The sequence below is a fragment of the Choloepus didactylus genome, chromosome 18 (assembly GCF_015220235.1).
Source record: "Choloepus didactylus isolate mChoDid1 chromosome 18, mChoDid1.pri, whole genome shotgun sequence".
Lineage (NCBI taxonomy): Eukaryota > Metazoa > Chordata > Mammalia > Pilosa > Megalonychidae > Choloepus > Choloepus didactylus.
Genome location: NC_051324.1, coordinates 57,797,339 through 57,820,945, shown reverse-complemented (window position 1 = coordinate 57,820,945; position 23,607 = coordinate 57,797,339). Strand labels below are relative to the sequence as shown.

General features: G+C 44.0%; 1 protein-coding gene and 1 long non-coding RNA gene across 3 annotated transcripts in view; both read left to right on the top strand.

Annotated features, from left to right (window-relative positions):
* Positions 1-23,607, top strand: part of MRC2 (mannose receptor C type 2) — a 65,768-nt gene that overhangs the window by 14,667 nt on the left and 27,494 nt on the right. The window lies entirely within an intron of this gene.
* LOC119513760 lies at positions 18,991-19,597 on the top strand. The gene is made up of 3 exons (XR_005212692.1): positions 18,991-19,010; positions 19,292-19,347; positions 19,460-19,597. It is a non-coding gene; the product is annotated as an uncharacterized LOC119513760 (long non-coding RNA).

Below are 23,607 nucleotides of genomic sequence, written 5' to 3'. Positions count from 1 at the left end.
GCCATATCTTTTCCGTTTTAAAACTGTACTTGCTAAGTATCTTTTTAGCCCCTCCTTCCCCACTCCCATACAACTGGCCTTTTCAGTAAGGTTTACAAAGAGTTTGGGGGTCTGAATGTGTCTCCCCTTCATTGGAAGTTTCATATGTGCTGCCTCACTCACCCTGTTTTCTTCTTTAACCCTCCTGCCCTCCCAAGGCCTTCAGCAGTGCACTGTAACGTGGGGGAGCGTACGTTAGTAAACTTGAACGAGGCTGCAAAGACAGTTATTTTTTGAAGATAAGAATAGATTTTTGCGATTGTAAAAGTGATACCTATTTATAGTATAGAATTCAAATAGAGAAAATTACAAAAAAGGAAAAAAAAATACCCCAAATTTCACCACCAAGAAATAACCACTTTTCTCTTTTGGAGAACATCCTTCCAGATTTCCTGTCCTCTCCTCTCCCTCTCTCACTCGGACTCCTCCTTTCATTTGACAATATGTCCTCAACGTAGTTCATGCCTGACACATCGCTTGGCTGCATAGGATTCTATTGTATGGATGCACCATAACTTGTCCTCTATTGAGCATTTAGGTAATTTCTCATTTTTCACTGTTACAAACCCATTCCTGTGCATCTTGGCACATTGGACCCTTACTCCGACCTCCAGATTAATGGAGAGCCTCACTCAGGGTGGGAAGGTGGCTTGGCCTGCGTCCACTTAATGCCTGCAACTCAGCCCTACTTGTTTGTTTACGAGGGTGTCTCTGCTCCTTGGCACCTGGATTGGGTCCCATTTTTACATTCACAAAGGGAGCAACTCATTTGGTCTACTCTTTCCCCAGCCCCTCCTAGATGGGCTGGGTTTAGTGTAGAACCCTTCACATACAGGCTGGGGCCACATAGGGTCACATTTGAAACAAAGGACAAACACAACACACATACTCTCTTTCTCTTTTAAAATAGTAAATTTCTACACTAATTGTAGAAAATACAGAAAGAAGAAAATAAAAATCACCACTGGTGATTACCAGGATAGCTGGTGATAACCGCTGTTAACGCCTGTGTATATACAATGGTTCTGAAATTCCTGCGTGCCTCAGAATTACCTGGGAATTTTGTTTAAAACACAGATATTCCCTCGCCCCAGAGATTCTAACCCAGTAGGTCTGCAGTAAGGCCTGGTCACCTGCGTTACAAACAAGCTCCCAGGTGATGCAGACATCCACGTTTAAGAACAAGAACACAGGATTATCTTTCCAGATTTTCCTAGATTAAAAAAATATATATGAATGAGGTCATATACATTCAATTTGACTTTTTAAAAAGAAATCAGCAGTAGAATGTAAACTTCTATCCATACCTAAATACTCTTATATAAATTTTTGAGTGCATAGTATTCCATTGTTGTTAGTGCATTACAGTTTATTCAGCAAATACGGTATTCTTTGACATGAGTCATACTCGCCCCTCCCCTCCCCACCCCCCATATGTCAGGGTTCTCCAGAGAAACAGAACCAATGGAACCAATATTTACTTACTTACTTACTTACTTACTTACTTACTTACTTACTTCTGAAATTCGTAGGGCTGGCCAGTAGGCTGGAAATTGAGGCTGCACTCTTGAGGCACAATTTCTTCTTCTTTGGGACACTTTGGTTTTTGCTCTTTTAAGGTCTTTCAACCAATTGGATGGGGCCCAACCACATTATTGAGTGTGATCTCCTTTACCTAAAGTCAACTGGTTATACACGTTAACCACACCTAATAAATGCCTTCCAGCAGCACCTCGATTCGTGTTTGAGTAAACCACTGGGTACCATATCCTAGCCAGGGTGACACACCCTCCAGTTATTTCCATTATAAATAATGCTGTGTAGCTATATCTTTGTAAAAAGTCTTAAGTATTTCCTTATGTAAAGTTTTTTCCATATGTCCCAATTAGTCCCTTTGAGCCCTTTCTACTCCATTCTTAGATCCTATCCAGGATCACATATTGCATTTAATAGTCATTGTCTCCTTAGTTCCTTGCTTTCTCTCTCTTTTTTTAAATTTAATTTTATTGAGATTGTTCACATACCATACAATTATTCAAAGATCCAAAGTGCGCAATCAGTTGCCCATGGTACCATCATACAGCTGTGCATCCATCACCAGTTAATTTTTTTCCAATCTTTAGAAATTTTCATTACTCCAGAAAACAAAGACAAAAAAGAAAACTGAATTCTTCCCCTACCCCTAACCACCTCCCCCCTCCATTATTGGCTCATAGTATTGGTATAGTACATTTGTTACTGTTGATGAAAGAATGCTAAAATATTATTAACTGTAGTACATAGTTTGCAATAGGTATATTTTTTCCCTATATAACCCTCTATTATTAGCTTCTAGTTATAGTGTCATACATTTGTTCTAGTTCATGAAAGAGATTTCTAATATTTGTACAGTTAATGATGAACATTGTCCACCACAAGATTCACTGTTTTATACATTCCCATCTTTTAACCTTCAGCTTTCCTTTTGGTGACATACATGACTCTAAGCTTCTCCTTTCCACCACATTCACACACCATTCAGCACTGTTAGTTATTCACACAATAAGGTGCTACCATCACCTCTGTCCACTTCCAAACACTTAGGTTCAACCTAGTAGAACATCCTGCTCATGATAAGCAACCGCTCCCCATTCTTTAGCCTCGTTCTATATCCTGTTAACGTATATTTCATGTCTATGTGTTTACATATTATAATTAGTTCATATCAGTGAGACACTGCAATATTTGTCCTTATGTGTCTGACTTATTTTACTCAATGTAGTGCCCTCAAGGTTTCTTCATCAACTCATTTTTTAAGACAGTTTTGTTCACCCACCATACTTCCCATCCTAAGTAAGCAATCGATGGTTCCCTGTATAGTTACATATTTATGTATTCACCACCATCACCACTATCTATATAAAGACATCTCCATTTCTTCCACAAAGAAAGAGGAAGAGTCAAAGAAGGTAGAGAGACAAAAGAAAAAGAAAGGAAAAAAAACATGACAGCTAAAAGCAATGAAAGGAAAGATAGAATTAAACTAAAGTAGAAGAAGGGTCAGACAACATCACCAATGCCAAGAGTCCCATACCCTTCCCTTATATCCCCCTCTTACAGGCATTTAGCTTTGGTATATTGCCTTTGTTACATTAAAGGAAGCATAATACAAAGCTTCTGTTAACAATAGTCTCTAGTTTGCATTGATTGTATTTTTCCCCCAATACCACCCTATTTTTAACACCTTGCAAGGTTGATTCATTTGTTCTCCCTCATGCAAAAACTATTGGTACATTTTATCACAATTGTTGAGCACTCTAGTTTCCATTGAGTTATAAAGTCCCGGTCTTTATCTTTCCTCTTTTCTTCTGGTGTCCCACATGCTCCTAACCTTCCTCTTTCAACCATACTCACAGTCGTCTTTGTTCAGTTTACTTATAGTGCTGTGCTACCATCACCCAAATTGTGTTCCAAACTTCTCACTCCTGTCTTTTCCTATCTGTCTGTAGTGCTCCCTTTAGTATTTTCTGTGGTACAGGTATCTTGTTCACAAACTCTGTCATTGTCTGTGTGTCAGAGAATATTTTAAACTCTCCCTCGTGTTTTTTTTTTTTAATCTTCATTTTATTGAGATATATTCACATACCACGCAGTCATACAAAACAAATCGTACTTTCGATTGTTTACAGTACCATTACATAGTGGTACATTCATCACCCAAATCAATCCCTGACACCTTCATTAGCACACACACAAAAATAACAAGAATAATAAGTAGAGTGAAAAAGAGCAATTGAAGTAAAAAAGAACACTGGGTACCTTTGTCTGTTTGTTTCCTTCCCCTATTTTTCTACTCATCCATCCATAAACTAGACAAAGTGGAGTGTGGTCCTTATGGCTTTCCCAATCCCATTGTCACCCCTCATAAGCTCCATTTTTATACAACTGTCTTCAAGATTCATGGGTTCTGGGTTGTAGTTTGATAGTTTCAGGTATCCACCACCAGCTACCCCAATTCTTTAGAACCTAAAAAGGGTTGTCTAAAGTGTGCATAAGAGTGCCCACCAGAGTGACCTCTCAGCTCCTTTTGGAATCTCTCTGCCACTGAAGCTTATTTCATTTCCTTTCACATCCCCCTTTTGGTCAAGAAGATGTTCTCCATCCCACGATGCCAGGTCTACATTCCTCCCCGGGAGTCGTATTCCACGTTGCCAGGGAGATTCACTCCCCTGGGTGTCTGATCCCACGTAGGGGGGAGGGCAGTGATTTCACCTTTCAAGTTGGCTAGGCTACAGAGACAGGGCCACATCTGAGCAACAAAGAGGCATTCAGGAGGAGGCTCTTAGGCACAACCATAGGTAGGCCTAGCCTCTCCTTTGCAGCAACCGTCTTCCCAAGGGTAAAACCTGTGGTACAGGGCTCAACCCATCAAACCACCAGTCCCCTATGTCTGTGGTCATGTTAGCAACCATGGAGGTGGGGTAGGCGAATAACCCTGCATACTCCACAGGCTCCTCAAGGGGGCACTACATCTTTTTTTTTTCCTTGTTTTTCTTTCTTTTTTTTTTTTTTTCAACTTTCCCTTCTTTTTTAAATCAACTGTATGAAAAAAAAAGTGAAAAAAGAAAGTTAAAAAGAAAACAAACATACAATAAAAGAACATTTCAAAGAGACCATAACAAGGGAGTAAGAAAAAGACAACTAACCTAAGATAACTGCTTAACTTCCAACATGTTCCTACTTTACCCCAAGAAAGTTACCTAATATAGCAACATTTCTGTGAACTTGCTCCTACTGTATCCATCAGAAATTAACAGACCATAGTCATTCCTGGGCATCCCCAGAACGTTAAATAGCTTATCTGTTCTTCTTGGATTATTGTTCCCCCTTCCTTAATTGCTCTCTATTGCTAGTTCCCCTACATTCTACATTATAAACCATTTGTTTTACATTTTTCAAAGTTCACATTAGTGGTAGCATATAATATTTCTCTTTTTCTGCCTGGCTTATTTCGCTCAGCATTATGTCTTCAAGGTTCATCCATGTTGTCATATGTTTCACGAGATCGTTCCTTCTTACTGCCGCGTAGTATTCCATCGTGTGTATATACCACATTTTATTTATCCACTCATCTGTTGAAGGACATTTGGGTTGTTTCCATTTCTTGGCAGTTGTGAATAATGCTGCTGTGAACATTGGCATGCAGATATCTGTTCGTGTCACTGCTTTCTGATCTTCCGGGTATATACCGAGAAGTGCAATCGCTGGATCGAATGGTAACTCTATATCTAGTTTTCTAAGGAACTGCCAGACTGACTTCCAGAGTGGCTGAACCATTATACAGTCCCACCAACAATGAATAAGAGTTCCAATTTCTCCACATCCCCTCCAGCATTTGTAGTTTCCTGTTTGTTTAATGGCAGCCATTCTAACCGGTGTTAGATGGTATCTCATTGTGGTCTTAGTTTGCATCTCTCTAATAGCTAGTGAAGCGGAACATTTTTTCATGTGTTTCTTGGCCATTTGTATTTCCTCTTCAGAGAAATGTCTTTTGATATCTTTTGCCCATTTTATAATTGGGCCGACTGTACTATTGTCATTGAGTTGTAGGATTTCTTTGTATATGCAAGATATCAGTCTTTTGTCAGATACATGGTTTCCAAAAATTTTTTCCCATTGAGTTGGCTGCCTCTTTACCTTTTTGAGAAATTCCTTTGAGGTGCAGAAACTTCTAAGCTTGAGGAGTTCCCATTTATCTATTTTCTCTTTTGTTGCTTGTGCTTTGGGTGTAAAGTCTAGGAAGTGGCCGCCTAATACAAGGTCTTGAAGATGTTTTCCTACATTATCTTCTAGGAGTTTTATGGTACTTTCTTTTATATTGAGATCTTTGGTCCATTTTGAGTTAATTTTTGTGTAGGGGGTGAGGTAGGGGTCCTCTTTCATTCTTTTGGATATGGATATCCAACTCTCCCAGCCCCATTTGTTGAAAAGACCATTATGACTCAGTTCAGTGACTTTGGGGGCCTTATCAAAGATCAGTCAGCCATAGATCTGAGGGTCTATCTCTGAATTCTCAATTCGATTCCATTGATCTATATGTCTATCTTTGTGCCAGTACCATGCTGTTTTGGCAACTGTGGCTTTATAATAAGCTTCAAAGTCAGGGAGTGTAAGTCCTCCCACTTCGTTTTTCTTTTTTAGAGTGTCTTTAGCAATTCGAGGCATCTTCCCTTTCCAAATAAATTTGATAACTAGCTTTTCCAAGTCTGCAAAGTAGGTTGTTGGAATTTTGATTGGGATTGCATTGAATCTGTAGATGAGTTTGGGTAGAATTGACATCTTAATGACATTTAGTCTTCCTATCCATGAACATGGAATATTTTTCCATCTTTTAAGGTCCCCTTCTATTTCTTTTAGTAGAGTTATGTAGTTTTCTTTGTATAGGTCTTTTACATCTTTGGTTAAGTTTATTCCTAGGTACTTGATTTTTTTAGTTGCTATTGAAAATGGTATCTTTTCTTGAGTGTCTCTTCAGTTTGTTCATTTCTAGCATATAGAAACATTACTGACTTATGTGCATTAACCTTGTATCCCGCTACTTTGCTAAATTTGTTTATTAGCTCTAGTAGGTGTATCGTTGATTTCTCAGGGTTTTCTAGATATAAGATCATATCATCTGCAAACAATGACAGTTTTACTTCTTCTTTTCCAATTTGGATGCCTTTTATTTCTTTGTCTTGCCGGATTGCCCTGGCTAGCACTTCCAGCACAATGTTGAATAACAGTGGTGACAGCGGGCATCCTTGTCTTGTTCCTGATCTTAGAGGGAAGGCTTTCAGTCTCTCACCATTGAGTACTATGCTGGCTGTGGGTTTTTCATATATGCTCTTTATCATGTTGAGGAAGTTTCCTTCAATTCCTACCTTTTGAAGTGTTTTTATCAAAAACGGATGTTGGATTTTGTCAAATGCTTTTTCAGCATCTATTGAGATGATCAATTGATTTTTCCCTTTTGACTTGTTAATGTGTTGTAATACATTGATTGATTTTCTTATGTTGAACCATCCTTGCATGCCTGGAATAAACCCCACTTGGTCATGGTGTATGATTTGTTTAATGTGTCTTTGGATTCGATTTGCAAGTATTTTGTTGAGGATTTTTGCATCTATATTCATTAGGGAGATTGGCCGGTAGTTTTCCTTTTTTGTAGCATCTTTGCCTGGTTTTGGTATTAGATTGATGTTAGCTTCATAGAATGAGTTAGGTAGTGTTCCATTTTCTTCAATGTTTTGAAAGAGTTTGAGTAAGATTGGTGTCAGTTCTTTCTGGAAAGTTTGGTAGAATTCCCCTGTGAAGCCATCTGGCCCTGGGCATTTATTTGTGGGAAGATTTTTGATGACTGATTGGATCTCTTTGCTTGTGATGGGTTGGTTGAGGTCTTCTATTTCTTCTCTGGTCAGTCTAGGTTGTTCATATGTTTCCAGGAAATTGTCCATTTCGTCTACATTATCCAGTTTGTTGCCATACAGTTGTTCATAGTATCCTCTTATAATTTTTTTAATTTCTTCAGGATCTGCAGTTATGTCACCTTTTCATTCATTATTTTGTTTATATGGGTCTTCTCTCTTTTTGATTTTGTCAGTCTAGCTAGGGGCTTGTCAATCTTGTTGATCTTCTCAAAGAACCAACTTTTGGTGATATTTATCCTCTCTATTGTTTTTTTGTTCTCTATGTCATTTATTTCTGCTTTAATCCTTGTTATTTCTTTTCTTCTACTTGGTTTAGGATTGGTTTGCTGTTCATTTTCTAGCTTCTTCAGTTGATCCATTAGTTCTTTGATTTTGGCTCTTTCTTCCTTTTTAATATATGCATTTAGTGCTATAAATTTCCCCCTCAGCACTGCTTTTGCTGCATCCCATAGGTTTTGGTATGTTGTGTTCTCATTTTCATTCGTCTCTATATATTTAGCAATTTCTCTTGCTATTTCTTCTTTAACCCACTGATTGTTTAGGAGTGTGTTGTTTAACCTCCAGGTATTTGTGAATTTTCTAAGTCTCTGATGGTTATTGACTTCTAATTGTATTCCATTGTGGTCAGAGAATGTGCTTTGAATAATTTCAATCTTTTTAAATTTATTGAGGCTTGTTTTATGTCCCAGCATATGATCTATTCTGGAGAAAGTTCCATGAGCACTAGAAAAGTATGTGTATCCTGGTGATTTGGGATGTAATGTCCTGTATATGTCCGTTAAATCTAATTCATTTATCAGATTGTTTAGGTTTTCAATTTCCTTATTGGTCTTCTGTCTGGTTGATATATCTATAGGAGAGAGTGATGTGTTGAAGTCTCCCACAATTATTGTGGAAACATCAATTGCTTCCTTTAGTTTTGCCAGTGTTTCTCTCATGTATTTTGTGGCACCTTGATTGGGTGCATAGACATTTACGATTGTTATTTCTTCTTGCTGAATTGCCCCTTTTATTAGTATGTAGTGGCCTTCTTTGTCTCTCAAAACATCCCTGCATTTGAAGTCTATTTTATCTGAGATTAATATTGCTACACCTGCTTTCTTTTGGCTGTAGCTTGCATGAAATATTTTTTTCCATCCTTTCACTTTCAGTTTCTTTGTGTCCCTGTGTCTAAGATGAGTCTCTTGTATGCAACATATTGATGGTTCATTTTTTTTGATCCATTCTGCGAATCTATATCTTTTAATTGGGGAGTTTACTCCATTTACATTCAATGTTATAACCGTGAAGGCATTTCTTGAATCAGCCATCTTATCCTTTGGTTTATGTTTGTCATATTTTTCCCCTCTGTCTATTAATATCCTTTATTGTACCCATACTGAATCTCTTTAGTACTGAACCTTTCTCCAAGTCTCTCTGTCCTGTCTTTGTTTCTCTGTCTGTAGGGCTCCCTTTAGTATCTCCAGTAGGGCAGGTCTCTTGTTAGCAAATTCTCTCAGCATTTGTTTGTCTGTGAAAAATTTAAGCTCTCCCTCAAATTTGAAGGAGAGCTTTGCTGGATAAAGTATTCTTGGCTGGAAATTTTTCTCACTCAGAATTTTAAATATATCGTGCCACTGCCTTCTCGCCTCCATGGTGGCTGCTGAGTAGTCACTACTTAGTCTTATGCTGTTTCCTTTGTATATGGTGAATTGCTTTTCTCTTGCTGCTTTCAGAACTTGCTCCTTCTCTTCTGTGTTTGGCAGTATGATCAGTATATGTCTCGGAGTGGGTTTATTTGGATTTATTCTATTTGGGGTTCGCTGAGCATTTATGATTTGTGTATTTATGTTGTTTAGAAGATTTGGGAAGTTGTCCCCAACAATTTCTTTGAATACTCTTCCTAGACCTTTACCCTTTTCTTCCCCTTCTGGGACACCAATGAGTCTTATATTTGGACGTTTCATATTATCTATCATATCCCTGAGGTCCATTTTGATTTTTTCAAATTTTTTCCCCATTCTTTCTTTTATGCTTTCATTTTCCATTCTGTCATGTTCCAGGTCACTGATTCGTTGTTCAACTTCCTCTAGTCTTGTACTATGAGTGTCCAGAATCTTTTTAATTTGGTCAACAGTTTCTTTAATTTCCATAAGATCATCCATTTTTTTATTTAGTCTTGCAATGTCTTCTTTATGCTCTTCTAGGGTCTTCTTGATTTCCTTTGTCACCCGTACTGTGGTCTCATTGTTCATCTTTAGTTCTTTGAGTAGCTGCTCTAGGTGCTGTGTCTCTTCTGGTCTTTTGATTTGGGTGCTTGGGCTTGGGTTATCCATATCGTCTGGTTTTTTCATATGCTTTATAATTTTCTGTTGTTTTTGGCCTCGTGGCATTTGCTGAACTTGATAGGGTTCTTTTAGGATTTGTAGACCAATTTAAGTCCTTATCTCTAATTTATGAGATCTACAGCTTCGTGGAGTACACTTTCTCTAACTAACCAGCAGGTGGCGTCCACGAGCCACCTGTTCTCCACAAGCCAGTTCTCCCCTGCTTAGCCTTTTTGGTGAGTGGGGGAGTGAGTCTTGTGGGGTCCAATTTGTGTACCAAGCTTGCGTGTGTAGTTGGTGTTGCCTGCCCTGTATATGGGGCGTGTTTCTGGGCAGTCAGGGAGGGGGGGGGGTGGCTCTAACAATCAAATCTCCCTGGTGATCCTAGAGTTTTAAGGCTGCTGCAATAGTCTAATCCTTCAGTTCAGTCCTGCCACAGTTTGTCTCTGCCACTGACCCACAAGTCCTTGGTATTGGCATATGGCTCCTGAGACTTGCAAGTGGGCCCCTGTTCCAGGCCGTGCACCCCCTGGTCCTCTGTTGAGGGATGACTGTGCTATGTCACAGGTGAGTGCCGTCCCCCCAGGGCAGTTCTGGGCTGCTGGGCTGTGTAGGGAGGCTCCCAGTCTGCTCAAATGATGGCTGAATGGGGCTTTGTTAATTCACACTGCTCTACCTTCCCAACTCTGGGACAGTCAGCTGAGGTTGCAGGGAAGGCTAATGTCCACGCCCAGTTTTGTGGTGTGTGCCTGTTATTTGAAGCACTTCCGTCACACTGGTTTGTCTGGGGCAGCTCTGGGCTATGGGGCTGGCGATGGTCAGGAGTGTTTCCTGTCCACCAGGATGATGGCTGTGAGCGGACACCCCCCTTTTCTCGGGAAGTTGTGGTGTTTAGTGAATTTTCTCAGCCACTGGATTATTGCGTTTTGTCTCAGAGCTCTCCTAGTTCTGCTCTTGACTTGACCTGCCCAAATTGCAGATCTTTGAAGCTTTCTGTATTGGGCTTCTTAGAGTAATTGTTTTAGAAAAAGAAAAAAGGATTAAAAAAAAAAAAAAAAAAAAGGGCCCTCCTCGCAGATCTAATGGGTTATTGAAATGCTAAGAGACAAAGCAACCAGGGCCATTAAGGAAAGGTCCACAGGGCAGAGAGATCAGCTTTTCTTCGGGATTTGCATATGCGCCTCAGGGCCTGAGCTGGGGCCTGAGCTCTGCCCTTCCCCTTTCTATGTTCACCAGAACTCCAAAAATCCTCCGCTTTTATTTTGGAGTTTTTTGTGTTGTTTTTTTTCTATGCCTGTCTCCTCTCTGCTGGGCTGGCTGCTCTCAGATTCTCTGGTGTCTGGTCTCCGTCTATCTATGGTTGGAGTTTGGATCAGCAGAATGAGTTTCCGATAAAGGCTGCCACTGCAGTTCTCCCTTCTCCTTCCCGGAGCTGACAGCCCCTCCTCCCACGGGACTGAGCCTGGCAGGGAGGGGCGCGGGTCCCCTGGCCGCAAAAACTTACGTATTTCGCTGATCTCAGCAGTTCCACGTTTCATGAGTGTTGTATGAAGTATGCCCAAAGTCAGATTGCTCTGTGGTGTCCAGTCCACGCAGTTCCTGGCTTTCTACCTACTTTCCTGGAGGAGTAACTAAAACATACAGCTCACCAGTCTGCCATCTTGCCCCGCCTCTCTCCCTCATGTTTGAAGGACAGTTTTGCCGGGTATAGGATTCTTGGTTCGCGGATTTTCTCTTCAGTATCTTAAAGATATCACACCACTTCCTTCTTGCCTCCATGGTTTCTATTGAGAAATCCACACAACTTCCTTTGTATGTGATGGATCACTTTTCTGTTGCTGCTTTCAGTATTCTCTCTTTGTCTTTGATGTTGGATAGTCTCATTATTAAGTGTCTTGGTGTAGGCCTATTCAGATCTATTCTGTTTGGGGTATGCTGTGTTTTTTTGGATCTGTAATTTTATGTCTTTCATAAGAGATGGGAAATTTTCATTGATTATTTCCTCTATTACTGCTTCTGCCCCTTTTCCCTTCTCTCCTCCTTCTGGGATACACCCATGACACATATATTGTTGCATTTCTTATTATCCTTCAATTCCCTGAGACGTTGCTCATATTTTTCCATTTTTTTCCCTACCTATTCTTTTGTGTGTAGGATTTCAGGTGTCTTGTTCTGCAGTTCTTGAGTGTTTTCTTCTGCATCTTGAGATCTGCTGTTGTATGTCTCCATTGTGTCTTTCATCTCTTGTGCTTTTCATATCCATAGATTTTGCCAGTTGTTTTTTTAAACTTTAGATTTCTACTTTATGTTCACCCAGTATTTTTTTATAGCCTTAGTCTCCTGTTATATCTTCCCTGAACTCATTGATTTGTTTTTTTATTTCCTTTAGCATATTTCTTTGAAAATGTTTAATAGATTGTTTCATTAAAGTGAAACAATATCTCAACTGTATCTTGATTGAGGTGTAAGTCTGTTCCTTTGACTAGAACATATCTTCATTTTTCTTAGTATAGATTGTAGTTTTCTGTTGTCTAGGCATCTGGTTTCCTTGGTTACCCCAGCCAGATTTTCCCAGACCAGAATAGGTTCAGGTCTCAGAATGGGGCTATGTTCAGGGAGTATCTTAGAGGAATGACAGACTTTCCTGTGAGGTCTCCAGTCACTGTGCTTTTCCTAACCTGCCCAGTAGGTGGTGCCTGCCAGCCTGTTGCTCCCGACTGGTGTAAGGAGATGTGGCCCCTTCAGTTTCTGTTTTGGCTGTTTTCCTCCAGGCTCTGGGGTCTGGTTCTGAAGGGAAAGCTGGGTCCCACCTCCTTACTCTTAGAGAAGATAAACCCCCTCAGGAGTTTCATCTGCATTTGAATTGTTGTCTCTCTGACACTGTTATCTCCTTCCCTGTCTGGGTCAGAGCACTGGGAACTGAAAATGGCTGCGAATCCCTCTCTTCTGAGCCCCTCAGGTTGAGAGAGAGAAAAAGGGACATAAAGCCCCCCTTTGGAGCCAGTACACATCCCCCCAGATTCACTCGTCAGCCAGAGGTAACACCTGGTCCTCTGGGCTCCCCCTCCCAGGTCAGATGAGTTCTCGGGTTTTCTAAGGTCAGTCGTCACTAAAAACTTCTGCCTCCTTGTTGGGGGTTTGTAGCTTGTATTCAGCAGTCCACATTTGCTAACAAAAACCCCAGTTGGAACTCAGCTGAGCTATATTTGCTCGCTCCACTTGGAGAGGGCCACTAGTTTCCACCACAGCAAGGTTTTGCAGCTCAGACTGCTGTGGGGGGGGGGGGGGGCTCTCGGCACAGTTCCACAGCTTTTACTTACAGATTCCATCGTGCAATCTCAGGCATTCCCCCCAATCCAGGTTGGTGTATGATGTGTGGACAGTCACGGTTGTCTCCCAGCAGTTATTCCAAATTATTTATTAGTTATTCCTAGTTGTTTATTAGTTGTTCCAGGGGACTAACTAAATTCCACTCCTCTCTATGCCGCCATCTTGCCCCTCCTCTCGCTTTCTCTCCTTTTTAATTGTGGAATATACATACAACATAAACTTTCCCTTATCTGCCACTCCCTAGCACTCCATTTTGGTGGGATTAATCACATTCACAATGTCACAGTATCCTCACCACTTTCCACTACTAAAACCTTCCCATCTCCCAAAACAAAATCTCTACACCCATTATGCATTAATTCCCTATCGCCCCTACCCCCTACCCCTGGCAAGCTGTACTCTAGTTTCTGTCTCTATGAGCTTGCATGTTCTCTGATATTTTCTTTGTAGTTACCGTGGGGGCTTAAATTTAACATCCTAAATCTGTAACAGTCTTGTTTACTTGGATACCAATTTAACTTTGATAATATATAGATTGTTCCTATAACCCTCTGTGCCAGTTTGAATGTATTGTGTCCCCCAAACACCATTATCTTTGATGTAGTCTTGTGGGGCAGACATTTTGGTGCTGATTAGATTTGCTTGGAATGTGCCCCACCCAGCTGTGGGTGATGACTCTGATGAGATATTCCCATGGAGGCATAGCCCCACCCATTCAGGGTGGGCCTTGATCAGTGGAGCCATATAAATGAGCTGATGGGCAGAGGGAACTCAGTGCAGCTGTGAGTGACGTTTTGAAGAGGAGCAAGCTTGCTAGAGAGGAACATCCTGGGAGAAAGCCATTTTGAAACCAGAACTTTGGAGCAGACGCCAGCCACGTGCCTTCCCAGCTAACAGAGGTTTTCCGGATGCCATTGGCCATCCTCCAGTGAAGGTACCTGATTGCTGATGCATTATCTTGGACACTATATGGCCTTAAGACTGTAACTGTGTAACCAAATAAACCCCCTTTTATAAAAGCCAATCCATTTCTGGTGTTTTGTATTCTGGCAGCATTAGCAAACTAGAACACCCTCCGTCCTCCCACTTTTATGTACTTGTTGCTACACATTACATATTTGTACATTATGAGTCCAAAACCACTGATTTATCATTACATTTTATGCATTTGCATTTTAGATCCTGTAGGAAGTAAAAAGTGGAATTACAAACCAAAAATACAATAGTACTGATATTTCTATTTACCCATGTCATTATCTTTACTGGTAATCTTTATTTCTTTATGTGGCTTCAGTCAATTGTCTTGTGTTATTTCCTATCAACCTGCAGAATTCCCTTTAGCATTTCTTATAGGGCCTGTCTAGTGGTACAAACTTCCTCAGCTTTTGACTATCTGGGAATGACTTAATCTCACTCTGATTTTTGAAAGACAGTTTTGCCAGATATAGAATTCTTGGTTGACAATTTTTTGTTTTCAGCACTTTAAATATGTCATCCCACTGTCTTTTTGCCTCATGGTTTCTGATAAGAAACTGACATTTAATCTTACTGAGGCTCCCTTGTACTTGACACTTTGATTCTCTATAATGGCTTTCAGAATTCTCTCTTTATCTTTAGCATACAACAGTTTGATTGTAATGCGCCCCAGTGTGGGTCTCTTTGGGTTTACCCTGTTTAGTGTTCCTTGACCATCTTGGATGTGTGTATTCATGTCTTTTGTTAAATTTGGGAAGTTTTCAGCCATTATTTCTTTGAATAATCTCTTTGCCCCATCTCTCTTTCTTCTCCTTCTGGGACTCCCACAATGTGTATGCTTAACGGTTCCTCAGGCTCACTTTTCTTCAGTTTTTCTTCTTTCCACACCTCAGATTGAATGATTTCAATTGTCTTATCTTCTGATTCACTAATTCTTTCTTTTGCTAGCACAAATCTGCTATTGTCCCCCTCTAGGGAATTTTTTTATTTCTGTTACTGAGGTCTTCTGCTTTGTTTGGTTCTTTTTCATAATTTCTGTCTCATTATTGATATTCTCTGTATTCATCTATTGTTTTCCTAATGTCCTTTAGCTCTTTGTCCAAGTTTTCCTTTATTTCTTTAACCACATTTAGCACCACTTATTTAAAATCTTTGCCTCTTATATCCTAGGTCTTGTCCTCTTCATGATGGTTTCTAAGTTTCTAATGCTTTAATCTTCTCCTTTGCGTGGGCCATCACTTCCTGGTTTTTTGTTTTTTGTTTGTTTTGTTTTTTGTTTGTTTTGTAATCTTTTGTTGAAACCTGGACATTTTGATATTTTAATGTATTATTGCTGGAATTTAGACTCTTAGGTGTCTGTCCCTTAAGCTTGCATTTAGCTAGTGTTATGACAGAGATTGCCTGAATGCCAGGAACTAACAGGAAAAAAAAAAAAAAACAGAAAAAAGAAAACCTTTCCCAATCTATGCAGATTGAGCTGTGTGGTGAGTGCTCTCCTTTCAAGCATAGCCATATAGTGAATTTGGAGCACAGTTCAAGGCAACAGCATAAGGTCTTCCCTTGTCCTTTCTGTGCATGTGTCTCGTCTTGGGCATGTGTGTAGCTCTAGAAATTTCCCCATTTACATGGATATGAGTGTCCCGTCTTCCCTAGGGAATGTCTCCTCTCAGTACCAGCACTGCAGTGCATGTCGTACAGCCTGCAGTCCCTTGCCCCAGGCAGCTGTGACTCGACTGCTCTCCTGTAGCATTCTGTAGGAGAGCTCTAAGAGTTGCATCTATATGCAGTGAAAGTTCTGGAACTGCGAGCCCACGATGAGTCTCCTGGTTCAGTCCTTCAGGCCACCAACAAGCAGACTGGACCAGACATACGTGCTCCTAGGATGGGCGTGAGGGTTGCTCTGTTCCTTCCAGAACTGGGACCAGGGACCTGCACAAGGAGCATGGACAGGCTCCCTGCTGAGCCAGTGAGGGACTTGAGGAGGGGCCAGCCAGGGCATCATTAGATCCTACTGCTTTAAAGGTGTCTTTTCCTTGATTTGGCACTTGTCTTGTTCCTGCAATCCTTTAACTGTTTTCTGGAACTTTGAGAAAGGTGTTGTTTTGCCAATTCATGCTGATTGCTCAAAGCTTCTGTGGGGAGATGGAGCCCTAGAGTGTCTCACTGCCATCGTGAGCCCACTCCATTAATATGTAATCAATATTAGGGAGGGGGGAATGGTTATGATTGTGGGAGTGGTGCTTTTGTTGTTATTGTTATATGGTGTTTAACAGGTAGGGAAGGAATCAGGAAAGGGTTAAAGGGTGGAAAAAAAGGAAAGTAATTTGGGGGGACCTGCACAAATATTCCTATGTAGGTCAAGTCTAGTGTATTATTGTAGGTCCCAATTTCATCAAAATGGTGATGGTGGGAGTAGGGTGGGGTTGTATGACCCTTGTGGCTGTCGAGGGCAAAGCAGGTTAAACCCACCAGACGTTTACTGAGCACCATGTCGGATTATGTGGAAAAGACAGTAAGATTTGGTTCCTGTGAAGACCTTAAGATACCCCTGTGTCTCCCCCACCTCAGTTTTATTTACTCTGAAACATTATAATGATATAAAAGAAAGTTACCCATAATCCCAGGCTCTTAGCATAGTAAATAATCTGTTTCCCTATTCCCTTCTACTCTGTCTGTATGTTGATTTGTTTTTTTGTTTGTTTTGTTTTGTTTTGTTTTGATGATCTGGTTTTAAAGACATTTATAATGTAGAGGATGTTAAGCACTTGCACATTACAACCCGGGGTAACCTGCCTTTCCATCTCCCCTTGTCAAGCTCAGTTCAGTACCCTTGCATTGAGCACCTGCTGTGTGCAAGGCACTGGGGAGACCACAGACAAGACACAGCTCCTGCTCTCAAGGAACTGACTGTGGGGGAGACAGACCCCTAAATGGATCATTGCAATATTGTGCAGCACCCCTGTAACCTGGGATGAGGCAGGGAGGGTTCTTTAGAAGTCATTTTACAGGTAAGAACACAGCCGGAGTCCCCTAGGTCATTTAGATTGTAATTGGCTGGTCAGAACTTGAACCCCTAGACTCCATCTCAGTCCTCAGCCATACAGCCCCCACTCATCCCCTCCCATTCTCGGGGTGCCTGAGTCCCAGCGGGCAACTCTCCCTCTTCCTCCTGTCCCAGCATCTCCCAGGCCAAGCGGTGCGGCCACTGCCCCGCCTCCTTCCACACGCTCCCTTCCAGCTGCCTATTTTGTGACCTCATTTTCCCTTTACTGCTGCCCTTTGGGGTTATTTCTGCAGAATCGGAATGTGGCAGAGAGAGGCATGCCCCGATGTGCCGTTGTCCTCCCAGAACCCCCCCCCCACACACACACACACAGTTTTCCCCAACACGCTCTCCACGGGCCTCTTCCCCTCACCAGCTCCCTTCCAGCTACACCTGAGGAGGGGTCTGAAGTTCCAGAGGCCGGGACAGACTGCGGTGACGATGGACCCTGCACCTGTGGGAATCGGGAGAGGATTTCGCATCTGGATTGTGGGTTTATTTTTCTTTTAGTTCTTCTGAAGAGCAGTTTAAACACTCAAGCCCTTGGCCTTATTTCTTTTATCGTTTCTTCTCCAGATCATAGTGTCTTGGAAGCCTGGGCTCTGTGCTGTGCAGGCCCCAGTCAGGGTAAAGGCTCTTGCTTAAACATCAAGGAATAATGGCCTTCAGCTATCCAGTGCTTGCCAGGTAGAGGGCGTCTCCACACGTTTTCTCAGTGAATCTTTCCAGAAACCCATGAGGCATGTCTTATGCGTGTCCTCCCCAAATTGATGCCCAAGCAGGGATGTGAACTCAGAGAGGTCCAGATCAGAACCACCCTCCCCAACCACTCCACAGGCTGCCTGTCAGAGAAGGAGGGTGCGGTCCCCTTCGCCAGTCCTTGCAGAAATCGGCATGCGTTTTATCTTCAGCACATAGTTCAAGGGAGGTCATGAAGGTCCCCGAACAAAAAGGATTTTAAATTCACTTCACTTTAAAGAGTGCTATGCTTCACTTTTAGGAGACAGCGTTTTGGAACCAAACAAGTAGTCCTCGAATGCTGCCACGTCAGAAAGGTCAGGAAATTGCCAGAGAGTAGATCAGAAGCTTGTGCAACGTGTCATAATTCCAGAGTTGTGTTGTGCTGTGCTCCAGCCACGTCTCATGAAAAGAATGCAGCATGTCACAGGGACATATGTTGCACGGGAGTGGAGCCTAATTTGGAGGATCACCACTCTCCCCCCTTTTCCTTTTTTAGTTTTGAAATAGACAGACTCTTCTGGTCATTCTTAATAGAGACCCGGACACTGAGGGATGTCTCTCCACTCTGAGAATAGCAGTGGTGCAAGCCTGATAATATATGGTCATCTCATTCCTCCTCAGTGTCGTGGGAGTGGGGCAGGGCAAAAGGGATGGGTAGGGACTGTGGCAAGCTGGTGAACCCACCCTCCCTCCCAGGTGGCAACTGAGCCCAGCCCCTGTGACTGGCACCTGGCAGGAGTGCTGGCTGCCAAGTGTGGTCAGTCCTCCAAGTGTTTCCGAAAGAAGCTGGAAATCCAGGTATTTTGTGAAATCTCCTGAATTTTAAATGCTGGCTCACTTTTCTTCCACACACTGTGAAGGCCAAACAAAACTTGCCCGTGGGCTATCAGTTTAAAATACCTGGAATAGTTATTGGGGCTTAGCTCCGGAACCTGATTTCCTGACCTCCCATCCTAGCTCTACTCTTTATTAACTGGGTAGTCTAGATGTGTACTCTCTTGGTGCCTCAGTTTCCTCAACTTTAAAGTGGAGACAGGAATTTTACCTACTTCTGAGGGTTGCAATGAGGATTATCAAGAGGATGTATGGAAAGCCTTGGAGCCCAGCACCGGCTTCTCACAACACATGGTAAACATTAGCTCTCACTAATTTTGTCTTTTTCTGTTAAGTGCCAGCTGGCCATATGTCCTAGTTTGCCTGGGACAGTCCCGGTTTCTCCTTGTCCCGGTGTAATTATAACTCACTCCCCCTTGCATTCTCAAAAGTGTCCTGATTTGGACACTAAATTATATGGTCAATCTGTATAAGCAAATACTGGTATTATGCTGTTTAGGACTTTAAAGAAAAAGGTCATGGTTCCAATTGCTTGAATGTTCTTGGACAAGTCACTTTACCTTTCTGTGTTTCAGTTTCCACATTATAAAGAGTTGATGAAATTGATCGTACACTGTGGGTGATTGTAATGGTATGTGAATATATTTCAGTAAAACTGAATTTAAAAAAAAAGTTGACAAGATGAATTGCAAGAGCAATTCATATTCATACTGTCCTTCAACAAACATTTATTGCAAGTGCAGGCTGTGCCAGGCAGACACTCAGGACATGGAGAGAACAGGATAGAGCCTGGGCCTTGGCCAGTGAGGACCTCCGGTGCACATGGATGGGACTCCCTCTCCTTTTTTTCAAGTGTTATTCAAAAGCCTGCTACCAAAAACTTGTCCAAAAATGTTTCTTGTGAATTGAATGTTAACATTTAAATCTCAGTTTGTCACAGACAAATCAATTACATTTTAATGTAATTCTCTGTACATTTCTTTTCTGGGTGTAGACATCCAAATTTTTTTTTACCTAGAAAACTAATTTATATTTCACCATGGAAAATTTGGAAAATGCAGGAAGATCTGAAGGAAGTTCTTCATTTCTGTTAACTGTACAGGGAACAGGGGGCTTCTGATATTTTAAATCTAGGTTACCCCTGACATACACACCCCTGCAGCCACTTTGCCAAACCAATAAAAAAAAATTGCTCTCCCCAAAAGTGCTTGGGTGTCTCCTAATTCATTCATTCATTCATCCAGTCACCCATTCATTTATTCATCCACAACCATATATGGAGGGACTGATGGACCTGGGGCTGTGATCGGGGCCCTTTGTGAGCTCTCGGATTCGTGATGCAAGGAGCGGGCTTTGGCAGGGATGTGACTTGCGGGCGCGCCGGGACACGCATCCACTCCCGCCCACGCGCCCGCCCTCCGTCTAGAAATGCAGCCCTGGGCTCCGCCTCCGCCTCCCCTGAAATCTGCCCTTCGAGGCCTGGTCAGTGAGGTTGGATTGTGCTGGCCCAGAAAGCCACTTCCTGTCCTGCCCCGCGCCGGCTGTCGTTGGGAAAGCTCCCCCCACGGAGAAGGAAGTGGCTCTCGGGCTGTTTGTTTTGGCTGCGGGCTCGCAGACGGCGCCGGGGTTCGCGGGTCACGCGGGGCCGGCGTTTGCAGAGCCGAGCCGGGGTGGGGGGCGGCCTGGGGGGGGGGGGCTCGGCGATAGGACGCGGAGGGGCGTCCGGCGGAGACGTGGGGCGCGGCGCGGGGTGGGCAGTGGGCTTAGCAGCCGCGAAGACCTGAAACTCCAGGGACAGATGGGTCCCGGCGCCCCAGATCCAAGGAGCGGGGATGAGGAAGGAAGAGGTCAGGGTGCGAGGGCCCCTGGGATGCTCGGGCTGGGGGGCCAGCCCTGGACGACCCCCGTGAGGAAGAGCGGGGCGAAAAGGGCAGCGGAACGGAGTCGGGGGCGCTGCCCGAGAGCGCGCGGGGCCGGGTGGACCGGGATTTAGAGGCGAAACTGGCCTTGTTGGGGCTCGGCGGCTGCCCCCTTCATCCTGCAAGACGGGGCCTGGGAAAGGACAGGGCTGAGAAGACAAAAGCCAGCAGGGGATGAGATCAAACACCATCAAATCACAAGGGAAAGGCCGATGAGGATTTGTGCCCCAGGGGCCCAGCCCGGCAGCACACAGCACCTGCGGTCCCAGCGGACGTCCCCTCAGAGCCACGGGAAGGGTGAAAGTTGCCCTTCTGTACTTGCACGGATTTCCATGCTCTCCCTCCCTCCCCCTCCATGCACACTTCTCTTGCATCTGTTTCTAGAGATGTAGAAAAAATTGGGGAGACAGTCCCACCTCTTAATCCATTCCCAACAGTTTGCTTCCTAGAATGCAGGATATCACTTCCTACAACACATACATTTTAGGGGGGGTGGGGGGTGGGGAGGCATCTTTGGTAACTAACGATGGAGCAAATTCACAGCAGCTGAAGAGACACACTCATGTGAAAGCCCCAGAGCAGCGCTGCTTAGTCACGCACACTGTAAGCAGTGGAGGGCAAGCAGTTTGGCCTGGCTGGAATGGAGGGCGGGTTGGGGAGGAGGGAGGGGAGTGTCAAAATCACAGAGGGGAGAGGAAAGCCTACAACAGTCAAGGACTTGAGTGGGGGGGAGATATGATATTGCACAGTCGGACAGGCCTTGAGGAGCCGATATCATGACTCCTGCCCTCACGGACCCCCACCCCCCACCCAGAGTCGCCTGCCTCCTGTCCTGTGTGCTTGCATGTGCGTGCAGCCGCCCCACACCCTCCGACGGGTGGCGGGGATGGAGTGCTGGGTCCCCAGGGTTGGCCCCTCTGCAGGGCAGGGTTGGCAGCTTCTGCTGACTCAGGGACATTTCCAGGCCTGGCCTCAGGGCCAAGCAGCTCATTGAAAACATCTGCTCCTCTTGGCTGGCAGATGGGACAGCCCCCCTGGCTCTCCCTAGGATGACCCCTCACCTCTGCATGGCCTAGGGTGGGGGACAGGGTGGGGAGGACCTGGGGGCCGGGTTGGCTCAGGAGCTGGAGGCTGCCCTGCCATGCTCCCCAGGACCAACTCCGTTGGCCTCTGGGGCTTGCCAGCCAGCCCCGAGTCGTCAGCCCCCAGCTCTCTGCCTTTTGGGCTCTCGGCAGGAGCTGAGCCAGACTGGCCGCTAGGCCCCGCGTTCCTGTCTCCAGCCTTTGCTTCTGCCGTTTCCCCCATCTTGGAACACCCTCCTTGTCCTTGTCTCCGCTTGTGCCTTTCACAGTTTGGGTGGACATGCCTCTCATGCAACAGATATTTGTTGAGTCTGCTGTGTGCCACGCACTGTGCTAGCATTAACTTCCCATCTGCTTTCTCCGGCAGCGACGCCTTGGGTTTGTAATGGAGAGCGGCCGGCTCCTCCCAGGTCAGACCTCTGGCTGCCTCTGCTGCTGGGCGGAGTCCGGGGAAGCTGCAGCGGCCGCTGAGAGCTGGGTTCCTGGGAGCAGACTGTTTGTGGTCAAGCCTTGGCGCTCATCCACAGGACTCCACCAAAGCATTGCATGAACCTTAAGGCAGACAGGAAGGGAAAGGAGATCACGGGACCAGTCAACAGGGAGGCAACAGACAGTGCTTGTTCAGAATAGGGCAAATAGCTTTAAAATCCAATTGCCTCTGAGCGCCTGAGTGAATTTCCAGGCTGGGTCCCTTGGATCACCAAGGAGGAGGCACTTTTCCTCTCACACTTCAGTTATCTGGAAAAGCCATTTCTGTCCCACAGCTCACCCCCAAACATGCAGTAAAAATGAGCTCCAACGGTCTGTTTCGCATGCTTGTTGATGTGTTGTTTGCAGCTTTTTCATGGATTGCTTCCTGAATTCTGCTTCTCCAGCTTCATTGCAAACACCATGGGGGCTGAGGCCTATGGTCTGATTTGTTAAAATTTCCCCGTAGTACCTAGGACAGCTCTTCCTCAATGCTTCTCCTCCACCAGGGATGACAGGACCCCAGAGGGAAGAGCCAGGACAGTGGTTAGGAGGGGAGCTCAGATGCTGCAAGAGGCAGAGCAGCAGCCTCCAGGGGAGTAAGGACAATGGGTTAGTGGTGAGGACCGTGAGGAGGGCCCTGCCCCAAGACATAGGGCTGTGGATTAATCAGGATCCTTTTGGTTATGAGGAACAGAAACCCAATGCAAACAAGTTTAACAAAAAGGGATGTGGGAGCCCCTGTGGCTGCAAAGGGTCCTAAGTGACTCAGGTCAGCAGGAAGAGCTGCAGGTACGTGGGGCAGGCCGTTCAGCACCACTGGAACTCGTTTTGTCCTTCCATCTCTCGGCTCTGCTCGTCTCTGCTGCTCTTGATATATTATTGCCATGCTTTCCGACTGCAGAAAGGTCCTTTCCTCATGGTAGGAAACATGGCCACTGGCAGCCCCAGTCTGCAGTCTCAACAGAAAGAGGAAATGGTGTATTCCTGGAGAGGGCTCTGATTAGCCCTGTTTGAGTTATGTGCTCAGTTGCTGTGGTTGGGGAGAGGGACACTATGATTGGCCTAGAGGAGCTGTGTGCCCACCCACATGGCCAGAGGTGCAGTGTATATAAGAAGACAGGAAAGGGAAATAAAAGCCAGAGTCTATGGGCAGCTAAATGAGGTCAAGGATTCTGTGATTCTTCTCCTTATCTTCAATGTAGAGCCCAGTGCCCTCCCAGACCATATGGCGATAAGGGCAGGGATCGTGTCTCTATTGTCCCCACTATACCATCAGTGCCTAGCACCATGCCTGACAGCTAAGAAATTCTCAATAAATACCCTTTGAATGACTGCATGAATCACATCCAGCTGATGCTCAGTGTACAGTTCCTGGCACAGCTTCATTCATTTATTCATTCACTGAACAAGTACATATTG